Source organism: Schistosoma mansoni, chromosome 1, assembly GCF_000237925.1.
Source record: "Schistosoma mansoni strain Puerto Rico chromosome 1, complete genome".
Lineage (NCBI taxonomy): Eukaryota > Metazoa > Platyhelminthes > Trematoda > Strigeidida > Schistosomatidae > Schistosoma > Schistosoma mansoni.
Genome location: NC_031495.1, coordinates 55175696 through 55182192, shown reverse-complemented (window position 1 = coordinate 55182192; position 6497 = coordinate 55175696).

Below are 6497 nucleotides of genomic sequence, written 5' to 3'. Positions count from 1 at the left end.
AGCTTTTTTTCATCACTATGCCACTGAAATGTGGTAGATTTTCCCACTCGTTTGGATTCCCATTTGGGCTTAGTTTTCATTACTGATGTGGGAATATATGTGACTCGTAAACGTGTTCAATTGTCTAGTCCTGATCATTGTATAATTTGTATTCTATCTAAGCTATATGGCAAGCTTGGAAAGAGTACACTCTTACATAAGACAAAGAAAGTTAAATACAGGAATTACTCAGAAGAAAATATCTTAAATCTGAAAAAACATATTTTGAATTACAAACTGGGGATTATTTACAGATAACTCACTGGAAAACACCATTGGTGTTATCACTTGTCATCTTAAATTCTGTCTTGATATTTGTTGTCCCACTAGTACCATCTTTGTAAGTTTTGATAGACTTATATCTCCACAACTAAAACGATTATGAAGGGTAAAAGGAAGAATGTGCAAGGAGAAAAACCCTATTGGAGTTCGAAAGCTAAATGGTCTAAAAAGCATAGAGACTGGACTTCTGAACTCGATGTTTACTCAGAAACTCCTATCTTGTAAAAGCTCTTCAAGTTTGTGGGAACTATTTAGAGAGCTTCAAGGTGAGAGACACATTGTAAGTGATAATCAGTTAAATGTTTGTGACTCAAATAAGCTTTTTATAGTTCATTCATCTGATGTCATGCTTCCTATATCCACGTGTTTGAAGAATAGTTGTGTCCCAATTTTCAGTAAAATTGATGTCCAAAAATGTCTCCAGTCACTCAATTCGTCCTAATGATTAGGACCAGATAAAATCCCAAACCTTTTTAAAAAGTGTCCTAACGTTCCGTGTTATCCACTGACGAGCATCTTTAATAGATTCTTCTCGGCTAATCTCATACCGAAAATGTGGAGAAAGATAACGATAATCCCTATACCTAAGAAAGTATATGGCGATAAGAATGTGAAATTTAGACTCACAGCAATAACTTCAACTTTCCTCAAAACGACGAAAAAATTATTGATACTCCCACTTCAACCTGCAATAAAAGAGCACATTGATCCTTATCAGTTTCCTTACAAATGCAAAAGAAGCACCTTAGATGCCGTTGCTGTTTTGCATCACAATATTTTGTTCAATTTAGAAAAGGGAAAAAAGTTTTTTCGATGCACTTTTCTGGAATATACTTCTGCTTTTCATTCTATCCAAAGTCAACTTTTACTTAACACGTTAATCAGCGTCAACACTGACAGCTGGATAACCAACTGGCTATGTTCCTACCTCTCTGGAAGAGAACAGCACATTGTGTTTGGAGGAAAGTGTTCAGCGTCTCTACTGTCTTATGAAGCTGTACCACAAAGAGCTGTCCTCTCACCTCTCCTTCCCTCTTTTTTTCTACATGATCTGCCATCTTCCACAGAAGACACTTTTTTGAAATATGCGGACGATCTCAGTGTATTTAAGTCGATTTCTACCTCTTTACATCCCATAGAAATGAACGGGTTTTTGTCTCTTATGGAATTGTGGTCTGTTGTTAATGATCTCATACTTAATCCGTCTATATATCAATCTGTTAAGTTTAGCCTGAGAAATGAACGGCACCTAAGCACCATGCTGGGATCCCATAATGCTTGTGCCATTGGAGACTCTTTAATGAATACAGTGTCGAAGATCAATTATCTTAAGTTTGCCTTTTCCCCTGAGCTCTCTTGGTCTTCTCATGTTTACTGTTATAGAATAAAGTTTCATCCCTGACATTTTACACAAAGAGACTGCATACTTTTAGCATTATTCGACATTTGCTCTTACGATTTATTAATTCTTGGACATTACCTGTTATTCTTTACTGTTCTCGGTTATTCTTCCCCCGGGCTTTTGAGAAAAGTCTTTTCTGTATTGCGGAGAGTGATGAAGGTAGTTAGCAGGGTGTGCGGTGAATCTTTTGAGGTCGTTATTATTATAGTTGTGGATGAAATTTAAAATCTTACAAACTAGGGGCAGCTATTATCTTATCCATTTTATTCATATCTTTCTCCTTGTATATCTTCTGGTAGAACGAGACGTAAATACATTAAAATCCGTGCACCCAAGCAAAGACACAAGAGCTCTACAATACCCTATCTAGCAAATATACTATGTGACAAACAGGTTGCTAGAGCTGACCTTGTCAATAACTTATATTCTTAAACATGTTTTTAACTAAGAAGTTGTACAGATTCAAATCCCCTTTAAAAAGTATTTCATTTAATTCCATATAGTTTACCTTCTTTATTTATGTATATATGTATGCGGTCATCGTATTTTGTTCGGTTTTGTAAAAGAAACTTGTTGAGATACTTTGCTCTGCGAATTTTATATTATACTAAACATACAATATTGAATGAATAATAATAAAAATAATAATAATAATTGTAGTACCGTCTTCGCTAACCGTTCACCTCGATAACCATTATAATACCAATCTTAACGGTGTATAAAATCAGAAGGCAAGAAGAAGCGGCAGCTACAGTTTATTGTCAAATAGCGCAGGCCAAAAAGCCATAATCACATGAGCAAACATCAGCGAGCGAAGCAAAAATGACACCCATTGGAGATGGCGGGTAAGCCAATTGGCTTTAATCAAGCGTCAGTCAATATTTATAGTCAGATAAGAATAAGTTACAGACACGTGATGAATAAGATAAAAAGTGTACACACATACGCTGATATAAAAAATAGTCAGGGTTAATAAGTGAATAATTAACAAGGTGAAAACGTGACTCAAGATGGGTAGGTAAAATGGCTTGTCCTGAAGTTATAACATGGTATATGGACTTAACTTATCAACCGACACTACATAATAATAATAATAATAATAATAATACAAATCTTTATCTGTTACAAACCCCTATTTACTCTGCAATAATTGAAGAATTCAGAGATCCATATTTCCTTCAAGCAGATATTCACAACACACATCTAATCACACACCAATCAATCTTTTTTATAATAGTTGATTTCCAGATGTTGTAGGAATTAATCCATAAGGATGATATTAAATATGAATTTCATACATTTAGTTGCCTTCACTGTCTTAAATAGAGTAAAAAATAAATGATCAGAATAACATATACTCATTTTATTTCATAAGGTTCCCATTAGCTGCTTGCAACTTACAATATCTAAGATAAAATTTACTGTAAAGTTTACATACTTACATACACAATAAAATCGATATATATCATCATGGTGTAGTAATTGGATTGAAGACATATAAAGAGTGTCGTAATAAGATTTAATATGTGAGAGAAGATTCTGGATCATCAGAAATAGTAACAAGGAATTGTAGAGACTAAATAAGTAATTGATTGTATAATGAAGTAACTGAACATAAATTAATAACAATTAAGAATAATAACATGAGTTGAGACTAGTCAGTTAAAAAATAGATAATGTGGTTATGATTTCGAGATAACTGATGAGATTAAAATAGGAGAGAGAGAGGAGAAAAATGCGAAACATTATGTAATAAACTGACGATAAAGTCACCATGATATAGAAAGATTTGCAATTGTTTCCCTTTACATACAAAAGTCTGGATTTAGTCGTTCAATAGCTATGGATTAGACGAATTTGAGAAGAACAGCACTTGACTGTCGATTGATGATACTGAAAGATTTTAGTCTATCAACTTAACACCCTGTGTCACACAGATGCTTTGCAATAGCACTGCTAAAAGCCTTGAATCCCATTGATCTAAGATCTTTCGGGATATGTTCTTGGGATCGAACGTAAGCCCTTCTTACTGTTCTACCAGTTTAACTGCTCTGACAGGTACATATAAATCTATATAGGCAGTTGGCGGTAACGTGTAAGGTGTACCTATCGATCTTTGATTGGAGTGAGGAACATATTGTTTTGTACAAGTTAATCAGCTTGGCTGCAGGATAAGTTGTGGTCAGTGTGCTTTTTAATTATCTGTTTATTGTAGCTGCAATATGATCACCTTTAAATTTAAGTTCAATGAAAATTGGTTTCTTATCTACTGTGGTTCCTTTGGGCGTTTTGTCTTTACTTTTCCCGAATTCCTCAGTTGTCTGATTTAGTGTACTAATACATACGTATACACTATATAGGTGGTTTCTCAATTAGCTACTTGCATGAGAAAACTAAGCGTGGGTAGGAAGCTCTTATTGACTGATCGAATTAAAATCTATGCAAATGCTCATTTATCAGTATGGGTATATGTCCCTCAAAACATTGAGCTTTATTTTCAGCAAATAAATTATATTTATCTCCCCTGTAAAGTTGAGCCGAAACTTAAGAGCAATTAATCATATTGGTTTTGTGTAGAACTTCGTTTAACTATGATGTATCACTGCCAAATAGTACACTTCAGGGATTTCCGGTCGTTTCTCAAAGACATATATGGAGTTAATAGGGGTTTTGTTTTTTAAGTATACCGATTTCTTAGAGCATATAAGATACGTTTTCATTGTTATCCATTGAATATATCTAGAACCAATTGGTGTGGATTACTCAGTAAACCCTATTGGTAAATCCGAATCTCCGGACATCGGGTTACGAAGGTACAATTGAACAGGCTTACAATCGCTAAATCAAATTGGGTCTAGTCCAAAAGGAAATACAAATACAAATAGTCAATGTTAATAGTATATGTGTTCAGTATGCGTCTAGCATTGGCATCCAGAACTTCGGTTCCATTCTATTTAGGGCTCATCAACCTGCTATCCACTCACCCGATGCACGTGATATTGCACGATAATCGTATTCTCTCTTATGCTACCGCTTACTTATCAGGTCTCTACCGCACCTGTTTTATACATTTATAGTTGGTGATTCAAGCACTCAACTTGTCCATCCATCGTTCCATTATTTACATATAGGTTCTGCCTTGGAATATACTATTTAGTGCAAATAAACTTGTGCACTTACTTTTAGACCCATTGAACACGCAAGCGTTCGTCATTCGCTAGTAACACTTGTGTAACTGTCCACACTTGTTACGTGCCAATTTTGTCGGTTTCTATATGCATCTATTTCCACGAATTTCGTTGTCATTTCGTATTACTAGTTTCCAGTCTACTATTGTAATTATTTAGTAACACAGGTGGTTTTAATCATAACGCCGATTAACTACTTTGTACTTTTCATAGCTAAAAGGTAATATGTTGCTATCTGCCCAACTTTGAAGTGCATTCATATCTTAAAGAAACAATAGCCAATCATACTGCTTTCGAACTCCTCTTCAGTGATTTGCACCATCTCTAAAATGTGATAATTCGAGGAATACCTGTTAAAAAACGTCACTATTCTAAGTCAAGAAGCGCGAATTTCTAGTAATTAACTTTTATATAGCCCACTACAAAATTTAATTTTGAGAGAATGAAATGTCCGCCCTGACTTTGAATTCCCATTCATTTAAAAATGACATGACCAGTCCATCAGTAGTGGAGGGATGTTTGTATGCTCCAGTTTGTCTCTGAGACTAACATGATTGACCCGATTATACTCTTTCTAAAGGTCGATGCATAATACATAACATCACAGCTTTATGATCGAGGATACTGCATCAGTTATCCACGACGGTTAATTAGTTTGGAATGCAGGAGAAATACTTCCGGAAACCACGATGTCAAGCTGCAGAGAGGTCTACTGGTAGAAGTTCATCACATAGGTTAGCATAGACTAGTATTTCCATTATCTTGAAGGGCACTGAAAGAATAGGGATTTTATAGGATCGTCACATTGACCTCCATTGAATATTGCAGTGATGTGCATTAACTCCTACCTATATGAAGTTCCATCTCGGCTTCAAGAAAGTGAGAATGGTATACTAGAGGTTGTTGCCAGAAATGAGGAGAGTTGAATGAACCATATCCAGTTCAGGCATTGTAGCAAGCCCATTCAACTACTGTATTTTTTGTGTGCTCTCTGTAATCCTAACATTTAACCCACTGTAAATTTATGTGTGAGTCTGATTGAGCGCATGTGTCTGCAATTCAATCCTTAATCTGTTCTTTCATTGGTTGTAAACAAAGACAATCAATAATTTATCCACAATCCATTAACACTCAAAAATATATATGGATTTTTAACACTCACACACACACACTCACTTGTTTTCCCGGTGTGCTTGCCATCTGTACGCTTGTGGATTTTTACCGAGCTTCAACAATAAACTATCTCTACAACTGGTGTTCAAGCTTTTGAATAATCTCGAGTAAACCCGTAATTCTACTAGGAGATTTAGCCTGCAGTAAATAATCAGTTAGCGGGATATTATTTATTTATTGGAGTCAGATATAGAGAAATTAATCCTCTACTAAATTGGTGAGCCGCATTTTGAACACGCACCATTATTCCACAAAGTTGGTAATCCGCTTTTTCAACGCGCACCATATCTCTACAAATCTGTTGGACATTCTCTAATCATATCATAAAGAACTTCACATTGGAATTTACTGTTACAATTATTAACAATTCATTGACAGTCATAATCTATTTACTCATAACTTTGTTCCTTTTG